Genomic DNA, 25342 nt, shown 5'->3' with positions numbered 1-25342 from the left:
GAGAGAGAGAGAGAGAGAGACAGAGACAGAGAGAGAGATCAAGCCACTGCTTCCTCCAACTCATTAACGTGAGATGCACGTCATGTTTGGGTGGGGGAGAGGAAGGGAGAGAGAGAGAGGGGGGTAGGGTAGTTACGAGGGTGGTAGGTAGGTAGGTAGGTAGGTAGGTAGGGGGTGTCCTAGGGTGGGTACGTGGGTAGGGGTTGAGTTGGAGGGAGACAGAAGGGGTAGTGCGGTGGGGGAGATGGGTGGGTGGGGAAGGGGGTAAGAGAGAGTAGGTGGAGGGGAGGAAGGGGTGGTGATGCGGGTCGTCCCTCCCCCATCTCCAGCTCTCACCATTATTTATTTGTGATACGGGGAGAGAGGGGGGAAAAAAGAGGAAAAAAAGAGAGAGAGAAAAAAAGAGAGAAAGATGATAATGATAAAGGTTGTGTCGGCTAAAGGGGTATTGATGGCTTAATGATGGAGGTGCCTCGGAGAGAGAGAGAGAGAGAGAGAGAGAGAGAGAGAGAGAGAGAGAGAGAGAGAGAGAGAGAGAGAGAGGTGGGGTGAAGTAAAGTAGATGGTATTCATTATCTATTATTGATGATAATTATAGCGCCGTTAGTGTAATGAGATGCGATGTGTTCCTTAATGACGGGATTACTCTCGCTGGCGTGTTGTTGATGCTCTGTTAGGAGCCTCGTGACGTCATATGATTCTCTGACCACATTCAGCCATTGAATTTCGTTATTATCAGCGCCAGGGATACTTTAACGTTATCCCCAAGCATTCGTCTCTCTCTTTCTTGCTCGCTCTCTCTCTCTCTCTCTCTCTCTCTCTCTCTCTCTCTCTCTCTCTCTCTCTCTCTCTCTCTCTCTCTCTCTCTCTCTCTCTCTCTCTCTCTCTCTCTCTCTCTCTCTCTCTCTCTCTCCCCAACCTCCTCCTCCCCCCCCCTCCACCGTCATCTGTTTAGGTTTTCAGAAAACGTTTGGTGGTAAAGTCCGGCATCAAAGAAAACCGATGAAAAGTTTAGTGTCCTGTGGTAAGGATGGGGTTGTACTTCGGTGGATAGAAAACAGGTTGATTGGCTGTGTGTAAAGTGCAGTGCCCAGTAGCCAGGTCTCTGGATGGTTAGACGTAACCTATGGTTTGCCGCAGGGGGCCATGTTCTAGGTCTGTTTACCTCAACGTGCATTGGCGACACTTGATGATAGGCTGCATCGCAAAGGTATCAAGACTGGCACACGGGGAAAATGAAACACGATAAGTTCCCAAGTGCACTTTCGTGTAATAATCACGTCGTCAGGAGAGACACAAGAGAGAAATATAAGTCAGTTGATATACATGTGTGTGTGTGTGTGTGTGTTTTCATTTTCGTTAAGTGCAAAGTTGGCCACATCTGTAGGCTAATCGAGAAGGCAACTTCAGTATGATCTCTGGTAAGATGCATAGGATGAGTGATGAAAACATTTAGGTGTCATAATCTCTGGTGATCTTAAGGCCAAGTAAGCATGGCAAAGAAGGAGTGATGAAGCCGAACATAAATTCCAGGCTTCATTGGTATGGTTTTTGAGTCCAGTTCCAAGAGGCTGTTAGATTCGTCTCTTTGGACTCGTGGTCATGGAAACACGCTGCTCGTTGGCAGACGTTTTATTTCGAACGAGGCGAAGTACTTGTTCCTCAACAAGACAGTTAACATACGGAATCGTTAACCAGTCAGAGTAGCTGGAAGCAGCACCACAGACGCATCTCAGAACAGACCAACACTTCGCTTCGAGTCCACAACGGATATTATTTTCGTCTCTTAAAGTTGCATAGTTTAAAAGGTATTTCTCCTCAAGATATCCGTTTTCTATCCTTACCTCGCTACTCTTTATGTTCCTGACGTCTTCCACTCCCACAAACAGACTCGGAAGGACCCGATAGTGTGTTGCCTTTTGCAGTCCTTCGTATTTCTGTTATACTGTGCTGGTCTTTAACTACACTTGATGCGTTAGTGGGTACTGGTCTTAACATGCTAACGAAATTACATGTTTATGTTTAAGTCCTTTTGATAGACTCGGCGAGGGGGTTATGAAAGGCAGAATTTAGTCGTAAGATTAGAAATAAGATTTTTGTATGGTTAACTATGTGGAAAGTATTCATCATTGACGCTAAACAGAAGAAACTGGCGATCGGGCAAGTTGTTTGGGTTGATGTTGCGTGTCTAGGCGTTGGTTACGTGCGGGTATGATCTTCCAGTCTTGGAGGAGCGGTATAATGCCATCCTCATACCTGTGGCCTCCACCTCACTGTTAGTATTGTCTGAGAAGTCTTGTACCGGTTCATTTGCTGGTGCGGAGTCGATTAGCTGAAGAGAAGAGAGGGAGGGAAGCGTGTTAGATAAGGAACTGAAAGAGAGGTTGAGGAACGCCAGAGTTAGGGAAAGGCAGTGAGAGAATCGTTAAGAGAAACAGTCGACAGGAGGACCTGGAACTGGACAAGAGGTTGGGGGCATGAGCTAGTGGATGAGGGACTGAATGGAGGGATGTGGAACGGACGGGAGAAAGTGACGGAGGATGTAATGAGAGTCGGAGGCAGGGGCATGAGGCAAGAGATGAAGAACAACTTGAAAATACGTCAGGATATGGAAGGTAGACTGAACCGAAGGAACAAATCGAAACGTAGTGAAGAGGTAGATGTACTAGAAGGACAGACTGAGAGACGTGAGTGAGAGATGAGCCCAGAGAATGTCCGAGTGAGGGAGTGAGTGAGAGCGGGAGACTGAGGGTAATAATAACAAGAGGGAGGGTAGGAAACCAGTGAGGTTGGTATGGTAGAGAGGCCCATCATCGTCCAACCCCGCTCTACCTGCAGCATCACGCCGCCGCCGCCGCCTTCGGGGCTACAAGAAGAACCTTGTCATCAGGTTACGCCAGCATTCATAACTTACCCGGCGGAGTGACGAACTGCTATTGATTGTTCAGTCTCGCCGGACGCTGCTGTTAGAGCCTCTCTCGCTAATGGATAGCAGCGGTACAAAGTATTGGCTTAGGAAGGAGGCATTCAGGGAGCACGCTTGATGCGACTACAGAAGAGCTGTCCGGCAAATGACTCGCTTGTTAATACACTAAAATCTTCTCTCGTGGTATTAGCGAGAGGCCCGAGGGGCTTCCAAGTGTAGGGTGGTGTTGATGAACATTATTATGACCAGCGCAATATTCCTGTGTGCCGTCAGGCGGGTGCGGGTATATAAATGAATGGATAACATTGTATTCACTTGAGGCAGGCGCTCGGCTGAAAATGCACCGTTGAGGTATTACAGATATTACAGAATTGGCAGGTCATGATAGGAACTGTTTAACGAATAATATAAGAGCTGAAGATGTGTGTGTGTGTGTGTGTGTGTGTGTGTGTGTGTGTGTGTGTGTGTGTGTGTGTGTGTGTGTGTGATGGGAGGAAAGTGAATGTGGGCGTGTGCCTCACCTGCCGACCTGATTGGGTGTGGCGAGTGAGGAGTTAAGAGTTTCCTGCTGTGGCGTAGGAGGGATTTATTCTACTGCGACTCACGAGGTGAGGAGACCAGCGCACTAGTGAGCCGTGAGACTTGAATGCGCTTCCTCCGCCCTCCGTGGTAAGTGGAGGCCAGAGGAGAGAATATTGTAAGGATTTCTCAGGCGGGTGTAACGAAGCTGAAGCCGGCCGGCACTTGGCTGGACAGACCGCCCTCGTAAAACTCTACCCCGAATAAACCTTTGGATACACTCTCTCTCTCTCTCTCTCTCTCTCTCTCTCTCTCTCTCTCTCTCTGCCTAGGTGGCCTGTATCATCGTCACTGGACAGAAAGAAGTACAATGTTGTCAAGGACGTTCTCACTGCAAGGGAGTCCAACATCTTATGCTCCTGCGTGGAGTGCATCGTAGCAACACTCGCTACAGCAACAGTGCGTAACCATTTGGCTTGGTTAGGCCGTCCTCCGTGCAACCAGTGTTTTCTACCCACCCCCAACCCTGCAACCAGACAACGACCAGTCTCCTTGTGAGCGACGGTGCACCGTACCCACCGGCGGTACACCATCTCCCCCTCTTCCAGCAGCGGTGCGCTTCTGCCAGCCACAAAACACCCTCCCAGCTAGCCAAGGTAAGAGCAAGGGAGTGGCGGTCGACTTGAGTTACACAGATCCCTCCCCGCAGCACCTCGCTCCAACCTACCATTACCAGCTCGTGAAAGTCCATACCCCCTGGAGGCTACCGACACTCCAGTTCCCACTGAAGGAAAAGGAATCCGAGTGACTGTCCTGGAAGTCTTAGTTCTAAAGAGGATGATTCACGGAGTCCGCAAGATTACTGGAGAGATCAGGATTTATATCAGGGTTTACTCTACACGGGTTCCAGAATCCCTGTAGCGTAGGGAGCATCTGAAGAAGTGTCCTGGAAAGTTTCTGCAGAGAGGCATTGTGGACATTCGCCCTGCGGATGGATGTCATATTATGGAACTGAAGAGTTCTGGAAGCAGTTATCGAGGAGTTCATCCCAGAAGCTTTGCTGAGGAGCGTAGATCAAAGAAATTCTCGTAGAAGCGATACTCCAGGGTACAGATGAATCCAGGAAAGTTGTTCGGAGTGTATCAGAGATTTTCCTGGAGGCTGAGGAGAAACATTTTCCAGGTACTTTACCGAGAAGGAAGAATCATTTTTTTTTTTTTCTAGAGCTTCCTGAGGGTGAACCCAACTGAATTTCCAAGACAGACTGGGATGAGAAGAACAATGGACCCTTTGTGTGTGTGTGTGTGTGTGGCGACTCCTGCGAAGGAACACAACGCTGGTATTCTTCCCTCACGCCCCCCTGGCTATCTGAGTGCAGGATCTTGTGAGAGGGTGAGGGTGCGGTGTTCCCAGAGCTGGTGCGGGGACGCCGGCCCTGTGGCAGTTCTCACACCAGCCACTACGGAGATCCCTGTGATAGTGATGGTCCTCTCCCTCTGGGGTCCTGGCCTCCAGCCACCGAGGCTAACCTTCGGTTGTCCTCATCTGCTCGTTTCTTACGACCCGCGATTTCTACTTCTTTTTTTCCCCCTGTCGCTGTCTCTCTGCCTCTTTCTCCCTAAACCTTTCTGTCTCCCTTCTTTATACTTCTTTTTTTCCCTTTCGCTGTCTCTCTGCCTCTTTCTCTCTAAACCTTTCTGTCTCCCTTATTTACATATCTACATCCCCGTCCCTCCCTTCGTCTCTGCTTGTCAAGAAGTCTGTGCTGCCTCCTGGTGGAGACCTCACCGTCCCTGCTGCGCCTGTCGCTCTCCCTGGCTGTACATCCACTTCTGGCAGCTGTATGAACATACACCACCATCCAACCACCTCCCTACTGCATCCGATATGATACAACACCCTCCCCCCCACCCCACCCTCCTGCTGATGTATCCCTCGCTAGTTCAAACTCAAATTAAACTCCTTGAGAAAGAAAAAAAGAGTAAATCCCTCCCACATATCTCTTCTCCCATTCTATTACGATTGCTTTCTTTCCACGAACGTTCGTGTGTGTGTGTGTGTGTGTGTGTGTGTGTGTGTGTGTGTGTGTGTGTGTGTGTGTGTGTGTGTGTCTTGCACCTTCATAGGACTCTCCGTTCTTTTTTGTTCGTGTGTATGATCACTGTAGGCGGTGGCCTCTGCTTTTCGAGCATCGTCTCCTGAGGCGTGTGTGTATGTGTGTAGGCGGCCGAGCAACAACCGTCACTAATCAAACCGCACTTGGAATAACGTGAAATCTTTTAACTCTTGTTTTCCTCCGTAAGAAGATCTTGGCTAATGATGGCAGGCGCCCCTGATAAAGCCTGTGATTGACGCCGCCTTTTGTGGTCGCCTAATTAAAAGTTTTCTTTTGTGTATAGCGGATGGTACTGGGGGTGGCGAGGGGCGTGTTATGAGGGTGGTTGGGGGAGGAGGATAGTGTGGAGGCAGGAGTGACTTTGTTGGAGGTGGTGGAGTGGCTGTAATGGTGTTGGCAAAGTTGATGATGGTGGTGGTGGTGGTGAGGGGTGTTTGTTTGTTGGTGGTTGCGATAATGATGTCGGAGCAGGTATGGTCATCCTCCCCTGGGCCATATTCCCCCCTTCCCCCTTACACACCCCCACAGCCACAACAGGTGGCACGCTTCCCCTCCCTTACGCCGCTAGGGAGGCCTTTCAACACCACCCTTTGACTCTTAACACAAGGGCGCGATGGCACGACCCTTGTGTATGATGGCCTAAGCCTTTGATCTTTTACCCTTCAAGGGTCATTTCAAAAGGCAAGCCCGTCATAATCCAAGACTCATTTCCTTTTGGAATTAGAACAGGTAAAGTGTGTCAGATGTGATGAAACGAGGTGGGTAGTGGCACGGTGTGTTGTGGTGGCACGGGGTAGGTAGTGGCAGGTGTGTTGTGGTGACACGGGGTGGGTAATGGCAGATGTGTTGTGGTGGCACGGGGTAGGTAGTGGCAGGTGTGTTGTGGTGACACGGGGTGGGTAATGGCAGATGTGTTGTGGTGGCACGGGGTAGGTAGTGGCAGGTGTGTTGTGGTGACACGGGGTGGGTAGTGGCAGGTGTGTTGTGGTGACACGGGGTGGGTGGTAGCAGGTGTGTTGTGGTGACACGGGGTGGGTGGTGGCAGGTGTGTTGTGGTGACACGGGGTGGGTGGTAGCAGGTGTCTTGTGGTGATGCTAGTACACTGAGGTCCACCCATTTTACACCCTAGTTTGACTCACACTCTGATACACCTTGGTACACCGAAGTTCACCCTCTGATACACCTAGGTTACACCCTAGTCCACCGTCCAGTACCCCAGTATGGACCCACACACCACACAAAACTCATTTTGAACACACTGGTACACTCCGTTACCCCTCACCACATTCCACCGTCCTAGCACACTTACCACCCACCACCCGTAGTCCTCCCACCTCCTCTCTCTCTGGACCCCACCCCCTCCCTCCCCCAACACCCAGTACACCACCCCAGTTCCTCCTGGCGAGCCGGAAGAGAGATCCGGCTGTGCTTCCGGCTACGTAAGGGCAATCGATACTAATCTCATTACTGTACCGGTCCACGGATGATGTAAATATTATTTGAAAAAAAAAATAGTGGAGGAAAAGAATGAAAGGAACAAAATGGGGGGGTTGTTTCATCCTGAGAGAAGAATAGGCAAATAGCCATTTGAGTTGTCTCATTTATAGTTTATTATCGTCTCTTGACTTTCCCCTTCTGCTATCGTTTGTGCAAGAGTAAGACAGAAGCCAACCCTGGTGTGGCCTCAGATAGAGAAAAAAGATATACAGATGGACAGAAGCCATTCCCTACACGAGGGAAGGTTGGACTAGAAAGCGTTTGGTTCCTTGAACCCAAGACAGTCTTGACGCTCGTGGTAGAGGCAGTCTGACCTGTAAAGCACAAGGGAAAAAAAGCCAATACTCCTTTTTTTTCTTTTACGCCGACGGTATAGAACAACTTGACGCCTCATGATGCGTAAAGAAGATCCATAGCTGGGGACTCCTTGTAAGGGTGTCTGTCCAACACTTGGGGTTCACTGTGTTTACCCGTAGCATTACAGTGTGACTTGGCCTAAAGTTACAGTTCTTGACCCATCTGATGCGTGGGTTGTTCTGAAGTATGTTGTATTGATACCGTCTTTTTAGATCAGTGTAAGGATACAGTAGAGGCATTTCTCTTTTGTTTATCTGGAATAGTGATGTATTTTAACGTGGTTTCCTCTCCCCTCGTCCCTCCGTTATTGCATTTCTTAGGTATTGTATTTCAAGAGAGATTTCTTAATTCTTATCGAAACTATCTTCATATTTCAGCATTTTTTTTTCTTACCTTTCTTCATTGTACCACCACCCATTAAAGGTACTGTATTTCACGATGTATAATTTTTTTCTCTTGTATTTCACGATGTATTCTGTATTTCAAGATGTATAAATTTTTTCTCTTGTATTTCACGATGTATTCTGTATTTCAAGATGTATAATTATTTTCTCGTGTATTTCACGATGTATTCTGTATTTCAAGATGTATGACTTTTTTCTCTTGTATTTCATTAATGTGATAAAGCGATGTCATGAATGCGAAGTTATGTGGTGATGTCACTTCAGTTGGTGTATGACGTCGAGTAATGAATGAGTGATGAAGATACGTATTAGTGATTAATCGTGAATTGATCACCTCCGTTAATATAGTGATTAATCGTGAATTGATCGCCGCCTTTAATATAGTGATTAATCGTGAATTGATCGCCGCCTTTAATATAGTGATTAATCGTGAATTGATCACCTCCGTTAATATAGTGATTAATCGTGAATTGATCGCCACCATTAACGGATACTGCAGACGGAACAGTGTGAACACAAATGATCACTCTCATTCTATTCGAGGATGATGTACTGAGTGATGACGAGAGAAAATAATGATAATGGATCATTTTCTTGTTTTTGGTTCATCCTGATCATCACGGTAAGGATAATGACCCATGAGACTCGTGGTAATTACCGTAACCCAATGGCGGCCGGTGGAGAGAGAGAGGGAGGGAGGGAGGAAGGGAGGTTGGGCCCAGCGATGTGTTTCGGTGGCGCGCGTCTCCGCATCGTAAGCCCCACCCGTCTTCCCCACCCTCCGTACTTATGGTCCACCAAACGTTGTTCGTAATTATTTTTCTTTTTTCCTCCCTTTTGTAAACAGCTTCGTCTTAATTTCCCGTCAGCGCCGCCACCGTACATTGTACAATGTGGCTGCACACCGTGGCTGTACACTTGCTGTGTACCATGCCTGTACATTGTACACCGTGGCTGTACGCTTGCTGTGTACCATGCCTGTACATTGTACACCGTGGCTGTACGCTTGCTGTGTACCATGCCTGTACATTGTACACCGTGGCTGTACACTTGCTGTGTACCATGCCTGTACATTGTTGACAGTGGCTGTACGCTGGCTGTACATTGTCTGTACATCGTAGATGTACATTGTCTATACACCACATTTGTACACTACATAATTACTATACACTGGCTGTATATCGCGGCTGTGTGTGTGTGTGTGTGTGTGTGTGTGTGTGTGTGTGTGTGTGTGTGTGTGCTTGCTCATTAGATGGGTCAAATTACAGACGACAAAATAAATATTGTATTTCTCTCTTAGGCGCAATTGACAATTGTGTAATATGCTCCTGCCATACAAAGGTGTTATATATATATATATATATATATATATATATATATATATATATATATATATATATATATATATATATATAGTGATTTATGTATTCTGTTGCTTCTTATTAGCTCGTCTGTCTCTCACAACACAGATACGCGCGACATTGACAACAGACGGGTCAGCCCAGCCGGGCGGGGGAGGGTCAGGCGCGCCGGCCGGCCCGGGATGGGCGGGACATTTAAATTTGAATTTGAATTAGTTGATGAGGCGCGGCGGGTCCCACGCTGCGGAAGTGTGCTATGATTTTATTCACGTGCATTAACCTATACTTAATATTGGGCGACGGGCTCCCCAGCTGCCTGCCACGTGGCCCTCAGGCTTGGTGAGGGGGGGGCAGCGAGTGTGGAAAGCGGGTGCACGGCGGAGGGACAACGGAGAGGAACTCGTTAGGTTAATATATATATATATATATATATATATATATATATATATATATATATATATATATATATATATATATATATATATCATTATATTATATTATATTGTGGACTGTGTTTTGAAAATACTGTCACTCTTTTCCTGTTATCGAAACGTGGATTTGGTAATGTTCTCTCCCAGCTCCTGTTTTTTCAGTGTCACACCTGCTGATACTAATCATTGCCAGGGGGAGGAGGAGGGGAAAGGGGGTTACTGGGGCGTGGTTGAGGGGGGGGGGTGACAGAAGAAGGGGTGGTGGGGCGAGATGGGGGATGGGAGAGGATGGGAGGGAGGGAAAACTCGCTCATTCCAACACAACTTCCAATAAGAGGAGGAGGAGGAGGAGGGGATGGTCGCGTCTCCCCCAGTCGCTGCCTCACCACTCGTTGGCCGGCTGTCTCCACGGGTGCTCTTACCCTCGGGTCAACACCGTGACTGATCTATGCCATAATCATTCTCCGTGTCTGACGGTGATTCTGACACTGGAATCCTAAAATCATCGGTGTGTCTTCTGAATCAGTGGTAGGGATTGGTATATATATGCCACACACACACACACACACACACACCATAGATATACCAGCCCCCATCGTATACAATACACAGTGCGTATACCATAGACGCTATACAAATATACTAACCCCCATCTCATACCATACACACTGTACGAAAATACCATCCCCCAGCATATACCATACAAAGTATACCACCTCTAACATGTACCATACACACACAAGAAGCATACCAGCTCCCCGCATATACCCTATACACACACTCGACAAACATACCAGCCCGACCACATACCATAATCCGATACCATCCACCCCCATATGATAATTCCAGGGTATAACCAACATACTGGCCTACCTAGCCAACAACCTACCCTCCTCCCCCCAACCATCCTAGCCTCGTCTCCCCACCTCCATCCTTCCTCTCTCTCCCCACATGTGACCGCTGTTACACTCCCGTCGTACCCCGCGATGAACAATTAACAACATGTTAGATTAAGCTTGGCATTAGGTGTTTGTGAGTGAGGGATTACCGGGCGGTCGCTGTATTGCTCCCGTCCTTTGATGTTGTTATTAATGAGGGATGAGGCAACGCGCTGCGCCTCATCGCTCCGCCTCACGTGCGGGGACCACGTGTATGTGAACGCCATTGGCCCAGGGACTCATTCATCAGTTATCATTGGGAACTACTTCTCCTGTTATCATGGTTGAGCTCACTCTTCAGCTACGTTATAACGGACTTTCGTACATTCGTGTAGGACAGTAAGAACACTGCGTGTGTTCGTGATGGTTTGGTGGAGCAGTTTCGCGGTGGTGATATTATACTAATTCCTGCCTTGCGGTTGTGGTCTGATGTTCATCTTTTCAGAATGGTTTAGGATTGTATATGTTGATTTAAGTTAGGAGAAAATAACTCAACGTAGGAAACGAAAAATTTCACCTCGTATGTTAATTTTTCCTTTGTATTCATTTCAACTTTTATACAAAATTCTCTCGTTTTATTGAATTTCCTTATTGTAGTAATTTTTCCTGTTGTATTAATTTCTCCTGTTGTATTAATATCTGCTGTTTTATTAAATTTCCCCATTGTATTAATTTCTCCTGATGTGTTAATTTCTCCAGCTGTATTAATTTCTCCTGTTGTATTAATTTCACCTGTTATATTAATATCGTCTGTTGTATTAATTTCTCCTGTTTTATTAAATTTCCTCATCGTATTAATGTCTCCTGCTGTATTAATTTCTCCTGTTGTATTAATTTCACCTGTTATATTAATTTCGTCTATTGTATTGATTTCTCCTGTTTTATTAAATTTCCTCATCGTATTAATGTCTCCTGCTGTATTAATTTCTCCTGTTGTATTAATTTCACCTGTTATATTAATTTCGTCTATTGTATTGATTTCTCCTGTTTTATTAAATTTCCTCATCGTATTAATGTCTCCCACTGTAGTAATTTCTCCTGTTGTATTAATTTCTCCCCCTGTCGTGTTAAAATCTCCTGTTGTATTAATATCACCCGTTGGCCTAATTTCACCAGTTGTCCTGATTCTCCCACTCACATACTGTGCAATCCTGTGATGTTCATGTGTGAGCTAACTCGACCGTCACCTTGCTCTGATTCCTGGCTGATCAATTAACCCCCCCAGCGACATGCTGGTGATTCCTCAGTGTATATAGTAATGTCTCTCGCGACTATGCATGCTTCAGTTCCTCATTTACTGGCTCCTTCCACCAGAGGCAGTGTACTGGAATGTACTAATTTCTCAGTAACAGTGTACTAACCTATATTAGTTTCTCTGATAATGTGCTAACATGTGCTAATTTGTTTATGATATTGTCCTCAATATGTGGTAATTTCTCAGTAATGGTGTATTAACGTACTAATTTTTCGTTGATGGTGTATTAACATTTACTAATTTCTCAGTGATGGTGTACTAACATGTTCTAATTTCTCATTAACGATGTACTACTATTTACTAATTTCTCAGTGATTCTGTACTAACATGTACTAATTTCTCATTAATGATGTACTACTATTTACTAATTTCTCAGTGATGGTGTGCTGACATGTTCTCATATCTAATAAATGTTGTACTAATATTTACTAATTTCTCTTTGATGGTATACTAATATGTACTAATTTCTCATTAATAGTGTACTAATACTTACTAATTTCACAGTGAGGGTGGGCAAACATGTACTAATTTCTTATCAGTGGTGTAATGACATGTACTAATTTCTCTTCAGTGGTGTACTAACGTGTACTAATTCCTCAGTAACGGTGTACTGACATGTACTACCCCTCATTCCTCACTGTGTGACATTTACAGGATCGTGTTGGTATAATGTGTTCCCTCCACCCCCTTTCTCTCTCTCTCTCGGCCATCACCCACTGTATGTGCGTAAATTACCTGTTTGTACTGTGCGTGGAGACAGTTCTGTACTCTGTGCACGTATGCGTAAATGTACACACACACACACACACACACACACACACACACACACACACACACACACACACTACAGTTCGCATCTGTTTGCGTGCCACTGTACTTGTCATTCCTGACTGGCGTCTGTAATATGTTATCAGAAAAATAATGCCAAAAAATGATCATCCTATCGAGGGTATTGGCAACAGTAGTAGTAGTAGTAGTAGTAGTAGTAGTAGTAGTAGTAGTAGTAGTAGTAGTAAGAGTAGTAGTAGTAGAAGTAGTAGTGGTGTTAACACCAGCAACAACTTATGCCAGTGATTACAACACGCGGTTATAGATACACCAGTTGTGATAATGACCAAAGTTTCATCGCTTGAATATTGTGCGTCGCCACAACACCCTGCCCTCCCATCTTCCTCGGGACATTTTCCATCGCCACGTCGCCCCCGCTCTGTCACAATCCCTCACTTAGTTTCACCTCCCTCTTCCATAGTCACAGGCTGTGGATAGCCATTTTCTTTGTGACGTAACCCATTTCTTTGTGACAAACCCCTCTTCTTTGTATAGGACTTACCCCCTTTGTCACTACAGCCCTTCCTTTGTCACGATGCCCTTCCTTTGTCATGATCCTTCCTCCTTTGTCATGATCCTTCCTCCTTTGTCATGATCCTTCCCCCTTTGTCATGATCCTTCCTCCTTTGTCATGATCCTTCCTCCTTTGTCATGATCCTTCCTCCTTTGTCATGATCCTTCCTCCTTTGTCACGTTACCCTTCCTTTGTCATGACCACCCTCCCCCCCCCCCACCGTCTTTCGAATACCATGGTTACCCGCCACCTTTGTGGCAACTTCTTTGTCACGCCCCCAGTAATCTGTCGTGCCCCCGTGTCCACAGTATTGGCTTTGACACGTCCTGTGTCCCGTCAGGATCTGTGGCACATCCCTGACTCCCACCCTAGACCACTACCTGACCTCCCACCTTACACCACTACCCTACCTCCCACCCTGGACCACTACCCTCCCTCCCACCCTGGACCACTACCCTCCCTCCCACCCCAGCTGGACCACTACCGTCCCTCCCACCCTGGACCACTACCCTCCCTCCCACCCTGGACCACTACCTTCCCTCCCACCCCAGCTGGACCACTACCCTCCCTCCCACCCTGGACCACTACCCTCCCTCCCACCCTGGACCACAACCCTCCCTCCCACCCTGGACCACAACCCTCCCTCCCACCCTGACCACTACCTCAGCTCCCACCCCAGCTGGACCACTACCTCACCTCCCACCCCAGCTGGACCACTACCTTCCCTCCCACCCCAGCTGGACCACTACCCTCCCTCCCACCCCAGCTGGACCACTACCTCTTCATGTCCTCCCTAACAACTGTGTTGCTGGTATCATACACTTGCCTCCCCACCTCCCCTCCTCCCCTCTTCATCTACTCATGTTTCTATGTCTCCCCTCCTTCCCTTCCCCTTCTCCCCATCTGTCCATCTGCACCCTCCCCTCTACTCTCCCCTTTTCCATCCACGCTCGCCCGCCGCTCCTCTCGTCCCCCCACTCTCTCTCTCTCTCTCTCTCTCTCTCTCTCTCTCTCTCTCTCTCTCTCTCTCTCTCTCTCTCTCTCTCTCTCTCTCCCCCCCCCCCCCTCTCTCTCTCTCTCTCTCTCTCTCTCTCTCTCTCTCTCTCTCTCTCTCTCTCTCTCTCTCTCTCTCTCTCTCTCTCTCTCTCTCTCTCCCCTACCACATCGGCGCGGGACAAACAGAGATGGAAAAGATGCGTGTGTGTGTCTGCTGCCTAGCCAAGCCATCCAGCCACCCCCCCCAGACTTGCTCACTCTGCTGTCTGCTTTGTCTGTCAGTTGCCCCTCTCCACCCTTACCTTCCCCCCCCCACCCCACCTCTCTCAGCAGCCCCCCCCCCGCCCCCCACATACACACTATCGCCCCCCCCCTCCATCCCTCCCCCCCTCACCCTCCTCCCCCCCTCTTATCCTCCCGCCGCCCCCCCTTGACACAGACACGTGGCGGTCCATAACCGTTAGAAACCCAGAGAATAATAATAATAATGATAATAATAATAATAATGATAATAATAATGATAATAATGATAATGATAATGATGACAATAACAATAATGATAATATATTAATGAAAATGATAATAATAATGATAATGGTAATGATAATAATAATAATAATAATAGTGATAATGATAATGATAATAAAAACAATAATGATAATTATAATAATAATAATAATAGTGATGATAATGATAATAATAATGATAATAATGATAATAGTAATAATAGTAATGTTGATAATAATAATAATAATAATAATAATAATGATAATAATAATAATCAGTAGTGTTCGTGTAAAACACCATCAGATGGCGTAAATGATTTCCAGTATGGCAGTAGGTAGGTAGGTGGTGGTGATCACTACGATGTTATGAGGCAGACTCACACGGCAGGAGCGATGCCCCATCCCCCTCTGCCCCAGCCAGCCGGCAGCACGTGGCGGCCGAGGGGGCCCTGCACGCGCGACACCAGGGCGCGTGCTGTGTGTCAGTAGGGGAGGGTGTGTGTGTATGTGTGTGTGTGTGTGTTGTGGAGGGGAGGTTGTGTGTGTGTAGCGTCCTGTGTATTGTGTGTGTGTGTGTGTGTGTGTGTGTGTGTGTGTGTGTGTGTTGTGGAGGGGAGGTTGTGTGTGTGTAGCGTCCTGTGTATTGTGTGTGTGTGTGTGTGTGTGTGTGTGTGTGTTGTGGAGGGGAGGTTGTGTGTGTGTAGCGTCCTGTGTATTGTGTGTGTGTGTGTGTGTGTGTGTCTGTGTGTGTGTGTGTGTAAAACTCTAAGGCAGTGTTGCTACGGTCCTCCACTACTGGCAGTGTTACCACAGCCCTTCCTCCACCACTGGCAGTGTTACCACGGCCCTCCCTATACCACTGGCAGTGTTACCAGAGCCCTCCCTCCACCACTGGCAGTGTTACCAGAGCCCTCCCTACACCACTGACAGTGTTACCACGGCCCTCCCTACACCACTGGCAGTGTTACCACGGCCCTCCCTACACCACTGGCAGTGTTACCACGGCCCTCCCTACACCACTGGCAGTGTTACCACAGCCCTTCCTCCACCACTGACAGTGTTACCACGGCCCTCCCTCCACCACTGGCAGTGTTACCAGAGCCCTCCCTATACCACTGGCAGTGTTACCACGGCCCTCCCTCCACCACTGAGTAAGGGGAGGATACTGTAAGGGGTCATACAGTAAGGGAAGGATACTGTAAGGGGTCATACAGTAAGGGGAGGATACTGTAAGGGGTCATACAGTAAGGGAAGGATACTGTAAGGGGTCATACAGTAAGGGGAGGATACTGTAAGGGGTCATACAGTAAGGGGAGGATACTGTAAGGGGTCATACAGTAAGGGGAGGATACTGTAAGGGGTCATACAGTAAGGGAAGGATACTGTAAGGGGTCATACAGTAAGGGAAGGATACTGTAAGGGGTCATACAGTAAGGGAAGGATACTGTAAGGGGTCATACAGTAAGGGGAGGATACTGTAAGTGGTCATATAGTAAGGGGAGGATACTGTAAGGGGTCATATAGTAAGGGGAGGATACTGTAAGTGGTCATATAGTAAGGGGAGGATACTGTAAGTGGTCATATAGTAAGGGGAGGATACTGTAAGGGGGCATACAGTAAGGGGAGGATACTGTAAGTGGTCATATAGTAAGGGGAGGATACTGTAAGGGGTCATACAGTAAGGGGAGGATACTGTAAGTGGTCATATAGTAAGGGGAGGATACTGTAAGTGGTCATATAGTAAGGGGAGGATACTGTAAGGGGTCATACAGTAAGGGGAGGATACTGTAAGTGGTCATATAGTAAGGGGAGGATACTGTAAGGGGTCATACAGTAAGGGAAGGATACTGTAAGGGGTCATATAGTAAGGGGAGGATACTGTAAGGGGTCATATAGTAAGGGGAGGATACTGTAAGGGGTCATATAGTAAGGGGAGGATACTGTAAGGGGTCATACAGTAAGGGAAGGATACTGTAAGGGGTCATATAGTAAGGGGAGGATACTGTAAGTGGTCATATAGTAAGGGGAGGATACTGTAAGGGGTCATATAGTAAGGGGAGGATACTGTAAGTGGTCATATAGTAAGGGGAGGATACTGTAAGTGGTCATATAGTAAGGGGAGGATACTGTAAGGGGTCATATAGTAAGGGGAGGATACTGTAAGTGGTCATATAGTAAGGGGAGGATACTGTAAGTGGTCATATAGTAAGGGGAGGATACTGTAAGGGGTCATATAGTAAGGGGAGGATACTGTAAGGGGTCATATAGTAAGGGGAGGATACTGTAAGGGGTCATACAGTAAGGGGAGGATACTGTAAGTGGTCATATAGTAAGGGGAGGATACTGTAAGGGGGCATACAGTAAGGGGAGGATATGTAAGGGGTCATACAGTAAGGGGAGGATACTGTAAGGGGGCATACAGTAAGGGGAGGATACTGTAAGGGGGCATACAGTAAGGGGAGGATACTGTAAGTGGTCATATAGTAAGGGGAGGATACTGTAAGTGGTCATATAGTAAGGGGAGGATACTGTAAGTGGTCATATAGTAAGGGGAGGATACTGTAAGTGGTCATATAGTAAGGGGAGGATACTGTAAGTGGTCATATAGTAAGGGGAGGATACTGTAAGTGGTCATATAGTAAGGGGAGGATACTGTAAGTGGTCATATAGTAAGGGGAGGATACTGTAAGTGGTCATATAGTAAGGGGAGGATACTGTAAGGGGTCATATAGTAAGGGGAGGATACTGTAAGTGGTCATATAGTAAGGGGAGGATACTGTAAGGGGGCATACAGTAAGGGGAGGATACTGTAAGGGGTCATACAGTAAGGGGAGGATACTGTAAGGGGTCATACAGTAAGGGAAGGATACTGTAAGGGGTCATACAGTAAGGGAAGGATACTGTAAGGGGTCATACAGTAAGGGAAGGATACTGTAAGGGGTCATACAGTAAGGGAAGGATACTGTAAGGGGTCATACAGTAAGGGGAGGATACTGTAAGGGGTCATACAGTAAGGGAAGGATACTGTAAGGGGTCATACAGTAAGGGAAGGATACTGTAAGGGGTCATACAGTAAGGGAAGGATACTGTAAGGGGTCATACAGTAAGGGGAGGATACTGTAAGGGGTCATACAGTAAGGGGAGGATACTGTAAGGGGTCATACAGTAAGGGGAGGATACTGTAAGGGGTCATACAGTAAGGGGAGGATACTGTAAGGGGTCATACAGTAAGGGGAGGATACTGTAAGGGGTCATACAGTAAGGGGAGGATACTGTAAGGGGTCATACAGTAAGGGAAGGATACTGTAAGGGGTCATACAGTAAGGGAAGGATACTGTAAGGGGTCATACAGTAAGGGAAGGATACTGTAAGGGGTCATACAGTAAGGGAAGGATACTGTAAGGGGGCATACAGTAAGGGGAGGATACTGTAAGGGGTCATACAGTAAGGGAAGGATACTGTAAGGGGTCATACAGTAAGGGAAGGATACTGTAAGGGGGCATACAGTAAGGGGAGGATATGTAAGGGGTCATACAGTAAGGGAAGGATACTGTAAGGGGTCATACAGTAAGGGGAGGATACTGTAAGGGGTCATACAGTAAGGGGAGGATACTGTAAGTGGTCATATAGTAAGGGGAGGATACTGTAAGGGGGCATACAGTAAGGGGAGGATACTGTAAGTGGTCATATAGTAAGGGGAGGATACTGTAAGTGGTCATATAGTAAGGGGAGGATACTGTAAGTGGTCATATAGTAAGGGGAGGATACTGTAAGTGGTCATATAGTAAGGGGAGGATACTGTAAGTGGTCATATAGTAAGGGGAGGATACTGTAAGTGGTCATATAGTAAGGGGAGGATACTGTAAGTGGTCATATAGTAAGGGGAGGATACTGTAAGGGGTCATACAGTAAGGGGAGGATATGTAAGGGGTCATACAGTAAGGGAAGGATACTGTAAGGGGTCATACAGTAAGGGGAGGATACTGTAAGTGGTCATATAGTAAGGGGAGGATACTGTAAGGGGTCATATAGTAAGGGGAGGATACTGTAAGGGGTCATATAGTAAGGGGAGGATACTGTAAGTGGTCATATAGTAAGGGGAGGATACTGTAAGGGGTCATATAGTAAGGGGAGGATACTGTAAGGGGTCATACAGTAAGGGAAGGATACTGTAAGGGGTCATATAGTAAGGGGAGGATACTGTAAGTGGTCATATAGTAAGGGGAGGATACTGTAAGGGGTCATACAGTAAGGGGAGGATACTGTAAGTGGTCATATAGTAAGGGGAGGATATGTAAGGGGTCATACAGTAAGGGGAGGATACTGTAAGTGGTCATATAGTAAGGGGAGGATACTGTAAGTGGTCATATAGTAAGGGGAGGATACTGTAAGGGGGCATACAGTAAGGGGAGGATACTGTAAGGGGTCATACAGTAAGGGGAGGATACTGTAAGGGGTCATATAGTAAGGGGAGGATACTGTAAGGGGTCATATAGTAAGGGGAGGATACTGTAAGGGGTCATACAGTAAGGGAAGGATACTGTAAGGGGTCATACAGTAAGGGGAGGATACTGTAAGGGGTCATACAGTAAGGGGAGGATACTGTAAGGGGTCATACAGTAAGGGGAGGATACTGTAAGGGGTCATATAGTAAGGGGAGGATACTGTAAGGGGTCATACAGTAAGGGGAGGATACTGTAAGGGGTCATATAGTAAGGGGAGGATACTGTAAGGGGTCATACAGTAAGGGAAGGATACTGTAAGGGGTCATACAGTAAGGGAAGGATACTGTAAGGGGTCATATAGTAAGGGGAGGATACTGTAAGGGGTCATGTATCTGGGGGTCTGATCATAACCAAAGTGACGGACTCTCGGAAACTTGCCGATAATTCGATAGATAGATATAGACAGTTATAGAGAGATAGATACATAGTTACATAGCTACATCTGTAGATAGATAGATATCGACAGTTACGTAGACAGATAGATCGATCTTTATGCATAGAAGAAAGGCGTAATGGGAAGGAAGGATTCGACTACCAAGAGGTGAATCGAAATCCTTCTCGGAATATAGACGTCATCAGTATTCTCCGATTGCCTTTGGTGTATGGCCGGACGCCCCTGTCACAAGTACACAAGGATATACACCGTGGACATGACGGTCGGTATACATGGAGACTTCAATTACGTTCTTGTAACGATGGTCTTTTGTTTTTTTTTCTCTGTTAACGTTGTGGTAACGATGGTCTTTTGTTTTTTTTTCTCTGTTCACGTTGTGGTAACGATGGTCTTTTGTTTTTTTTCTCTGTTCACGTTGTGGTAACGATGGTCTTTTGTTTTTTCTCTGTTCACGTTGTGGTAACGATGGTCTGTTGTTTTTTTGCCGTTAACGGTCTGTTGATTTGTTTTTTGTCTGTTAACGGTCTGTTAATGTTGGTCCTTTCATGTCTGTTGGTGATGGGCAAAGGAAAAAAAGAGATGGTCTTTTTTTTTCGTATTTTTCCCCCGTCTGTTGGTGAAGAAAGTGGGTGTCGTCGTCTCCGTAGATCCAAACAGAAATAATTTCTTACGACTGATGAAGGATTCTAATGTCTTCGTATTTTTGATACCAAAATTTCCCCCTCTCTTTTTTTTCGTGGGTCTTCCTGTGGCTTCTGTTGGAGGTGCTTCAGTGGTGGTGGTGTTGGTGGTCCCAAAGCCATTCTGTTGTCCCGTTTGTTGATTGTGTACAAGAGTTCCACTGTCGACTGTGCATGACTCACGGATTCTGTTGCTCATACGTGAATGCCTTCTTCTGTTGTCTGTCCGCAACGGAGTGTCTCACGGAATCTGTTGCTCATATGTAAGTAACTTCTTCTCTTGTCTGTCCGTGACGGAGTGTCTAACGGAATCTGTTGCTCGTATGTAAGTAACTTCTTCTGTTGTCTGCCCGTAACGGAGTGTCTAAGGGAATCTGTTGCTCATATGTAAGTAACTTCTTCTGTTGTCTGTCAGTGACGGAGTGTCCTTGTCTGTCAGAGATTAATATGTTCTGTTGTCTTTTAGTCACACATCTGTTGTCTGTTTGCCCATGGGTATCGTCTGTTGCTTTGTCTGTTTGTCATCCGGTAACCCTCGCCATGTGTAACAGCTGGTTGTCTGTTGGTAACTCACGTGGTGTATGGTAGTGGCTCGCATCGTGTCTGTTTGGTAACTAGCACATCTGTTGGTAACTCAGCAGCGTGTTACGGCGTAGGTAACTCGCACCGTTATTTCTGTTGGTAACTCGGATCTCGTGTGTGTGTGTGTCGGTAACTCGCATCGTGTCCGTTGGTTGTAACTCACTCACTGCCGTTGTTCTGTTCGTCCGTGTAGCCGGGTGAGTCACGTCTGTTGCTATGGCTGTTTGTGTTCAGTTCAGGGAAAATTACACGCCGGTTTTCCGTGGTCGATATTTCTGTGGAGGTCAATATTTCTGTGATGGTCACTATTTTTGTGGAGGTTACTGTTTTTGTGGCGGTCACTATTTCTGTGGCGGTCGCTATTTCTGTGGAGGTCAATATTTCTGTGGTCGGTATGTCTGTGGAGGTCAGTATTTCTGTGGAGGTCAATATTTCTCTGAAGGTCAGTATGTCTGTGGAGGTCTCTATTTCTGTGGAGGTCAATATTTCTGTGGAGATCAATATTTCTGTGGAGGTCACTATATCTGTGGAGGTCAATATGTCTGTGGAGGTCAATATGTCTGTGGAGGTCAGTAATTCTGTGGAGGTCAGTATCTCCACATTACCTTCGCTCTTGTTCCTCTGCGCTGCGTCTTCGTTCTTCTTCAGCGAAATGCGTCCAGTTTTTAGTTCACTCGTGTGGCGCAATGCAGGAAGGTGGTCGGTTTCCCCAAGACATCTGACACCGCTGTGGATCGTTCATCTCACGATGTCTAGAATCACTCCCTCCACCTCCTGTGGTTGTTAGGGCGTTAGGCATCCTTAACCACGGCCACACGGTGGAGAGGTGAAGTGGCATGGCCCCCGTTTATTCATCTGTTTTGATTTTCTTTTCTTTTTTTTCCCCACCTCCCATCTTCTAGTTATGATGATTGACTGACTGGTTGCCAGCTGGGAGAACCAGCCAGTCAGTCAACCAGTCAAGGGCGCGCGCGCGTGTGTGTGTGTGTGTGTGTGTGTGTGTGTGTGTGTGTGTTGATGTTGGCCCGCCAGTCTTACTTGCTCTCGCTCATGAGCAACACACGTAAACCCACAACGCCTCACCATGCCACCTTTTCCCCCCTCACACTCACCACCCGAGACCTCCACTATACGTGACCGCTGCCACCTTGTGCCACCCAGGGCCTCGTCCAGGTGGATACAACACCATTTCCTACACACACCGTTGTGGCTGTAGTAAACAGTCCATTAACAGTGTACAGCTAAACAAGGAAATGGCTTACTTTTCCCCTTACTTACGTCTAGGTCAAGTACTGTATTTTGCGCCACTAGCGTGGGGGGAGAAAAGAGAAGAGAAAATATTTTATCACATAATGTTCACTGTTAAATACGTAATGTATGTCAACGGAGTGTTACTGTAGGTTCAACCAGTGGTGTAATTTTACATCACTTGACGTTCCAGTATCCACCACTGAATGAATAATGTATAGAACAGGGAATTATTCCGTCAAACTCCACACTGTACATCTCTCTCTCTCTCTCTCTCTCTCTCTCTCTCTCTCTCTCTCTCTCTCTCTCTCTCTCTCTCTCTCTCTCTCTCTCTCTCTCTCTCTCTCAGGCTCGGAAGAAGTGAGAGGCCTCCCAGGAGTGTCACGAGACGCCTGGCCTGCCCAGGTGAGAGCGCCGACAGACTCTCACCTCCATTAACTCTCACATTTGCCTTTATGACCGTAACCACGGGTTAGCGCTCACACACACACACACACACACACACACACACACCTCTTTACTCTCACTCGCCGCACTCATGTCCTCTCACCCTCCTCTTCCAGTGGACCCCAAGCAGCAACACTCACCTCTCCCGCCTACCTCCTCCTCCTCCTCCCGAAGCTTGGGGAAGAAAGGGGTGTGGGGTGTGTGTGTGTGTGGGGAGGGCGGTGGTGAACAGCAGATCAGGGATATGCAGCAACGTATTGGGGGTAGGGAGAAGGAGGAGAGGGATGGAGTGGAGTGGGGGCGAAGGAGGGAGGGAGGGCTTCCATGAAGGCGAAGCATCGGCAGGAAACGCCGCTTGAGATAAAGACTCAAGACCCGACCAAGATCGATGGGTGAGAGGGGCCTTGTGCTCCTGCTGGCGGCTGTGATGGGTGACCGGGGTGAAGGGGGGGGTGAGAGAGTGGCATCGGCGGCGGCGGCGGCGTGCCCTCCCCCTTCATGGAATCCGGCCTAATTGATTCGCGTAAAGGGAATTAAATGCAACAAAGAGAGGGATCGGAAGCCATTTAGAGTCATAATTTTGTGTAACACTTTTATTCGGGGAGTGAATGGCGGGCCTTTGTGTGCTGGGCTCTATATAGAGTACTTCCTGCTGCTGCTGCTGCTGCTCTGTGGCTAACCTGACCTCACACACTCGCCTGGAATTATGGTCAAATGGCGCCGAGCGGGACCCGGCCCCCACTGTGGTGGTAGGGGGGAAGGGAAACGGGGTCTGTTGTCTCTAAGCCAGAGCGCAAGACTTATACGCTGGTTCGATGATAACAATGATAATGATAGTAATGATAGTAATAATAATGATAATAATAATAATAATAATAATAATAATAATGATAATAATAATAATAATAATAATAATAATAATAATAATAATAATAATAATAATAATAATAATAATGATAAATAATGAGAAATACTTAGAAAAGCAAATGGATTTGTATGTAGCATTTATGGATCTGGAGAAGGCATATGATAGAGTTGATAGAGATGCTCTGTGGAAGGTATTAAGAATATATGGTGTGGGAGGCAAGTTGTTAGAAGCAGTGAAAAGTTTTTATCGAGGATGTAAGGCATGTGTACGTGTAGGAAGAGAGGAAAGTGATTGGTTCTCAGTGAATGTAGGTTTGCGGCAGGGGTGTGTGATGTCTCCATGGTTGTTTAATTTGTTTATGGATGGGGTTGTTAGGGAGGTAAATGCAAGAGTTTTGGAAAGAGGGGCAAGTATGAAGTCTGTTGGGGATGAGAGAGCTTGGGAAGTGAGTCAGTTGTTGTTCGCTGATGATACAGCGCTGGTGGCGGATTCATGTGAGAAACTGCAGAAGCTGGTGACGGAGTTTGGTAAAGTGTGTGGAAGAAGAAAGTTAAGAGTAAATGTCAATAAGAGCAAGGTTATTAGGTACAGTAGGGTTGAGGGTCAAGTCAATTGGGAGGTGAGTTTGAATGGTGAGAGGCTGGAGGAAGTGAAGTGTTTTAGATATCTGGGAGTGGATCTGTCAGCGGATGGAACCATGGAAGCGGAAGTGGATCATAGGGTGGGGGAGGGGGCGAAAATTTTGGGAGCCTTGAAAAATGTATGGAAGTCGAGAACATTATCCCGGAAAGCAAAAATGGGTATGTTTGAAGGAATAGTAGTTCCAACAATGTTGTATGGTTGCGAGGCGTGGGCTATGGATAGAGTTGTGCGTAGGAGGATGGATGTGCTGGAAATGAGATGTTTGAGGACAATGTGTGGTGTGAGGTGGTTTGATCGAGTAAGTAACGTAAGGGTAAGAGAGATGTGTGGAAATAAAAAGAGCGTGGTTGAGAGAGCAGAAGAGGGTGTTTTGAAATGGTTTGGGCACATGGAGAGAATGAGTGAGGAAAGATTGACCAAGAGGATATATGTGTCGGAGGTGGAGGGAACGAGGAGAAGAGGGAGACCAAATTGGAGGTGGAAAGATGGAGTGAAAAGGATTTTGTGTGATCGGGGCCTGAACATGCAGGAGGGTGAAAGGAGGGCAAGGAATAGAGTGAATTGGAGCGATGTGGTATACAGGGGTTGACGTGCTGTCAGTGGATTGAATCAAGGCATGTGAAGCGTCTGGGGTAAACCATGGAAAGCTGTGTAGGTATGTATATTTGCGTGTGTGGACGTGTGTATGTACATGTGTATGGGGGGGGTTGGGCCATTTCTTTCGTCTGTTTCCTTGCGCTACCTCGCAAACGCGGGAGACAGCGACAAAGTATAAAAAAAAAAAAAAAAAAAATGATAATAATAATAATAATAATAATAATAATAATAATAACAATAATAATAATGATAATGTGAATTGTATGAAGAGCACAAGAGAGCAAATGGGAACGTCCGTGAAGGGGGAGCAGATGGGGGAGTGGAAACAGGCGAAGAGATGAAGAGGAGGTGGAGTGAGTATTGTGAAGGACTGTTGAATGTGTTAGATGATGGGGCGGCAGATGTCGGGTGCTTGGAACGCGGAGGTACGCGAGGCGGGAGAGAGAGAGTCGTGGCAAACCGTCTGGCGAAAAGAATTATTAGTGCTTGGACATGTAGGAGGGTGTAAGGCGACCATGGGATAAAACGAATTGGATCAATATTCTATATAGGGGGTGACGTGCTGTCAGATGGCTAGATGATGGCATAATGAAGCAGTCAGGGGACACCACATTGAGATGTCTGTGTGGCATTGGTGTGTAGAAGGAGCTGTGGGCCCAGTGTATTATAAGTGACCAGCTGGAGATTGAATGCGAGCAAGTGTGGCCATACTTCGTCACCTTCTAGCCAT

Source organism: Panulirus ornatus, chromosome 68, assembly GCF_036320965.1.
Source record: "Panulirus ornatus isolate Po-2019 chromosome 68, ASM3632096v1, whole genome shotgun sequence".
Taxonomy (NCBI): Eukaryota; Metazoa; Arthropoda; class Malacostraca; order Decapoda; family Palinuridae; genus Panulirus; species Panulirus ornatus.
Note: the sequence above shows the minus strand (reverse complement) of the source record.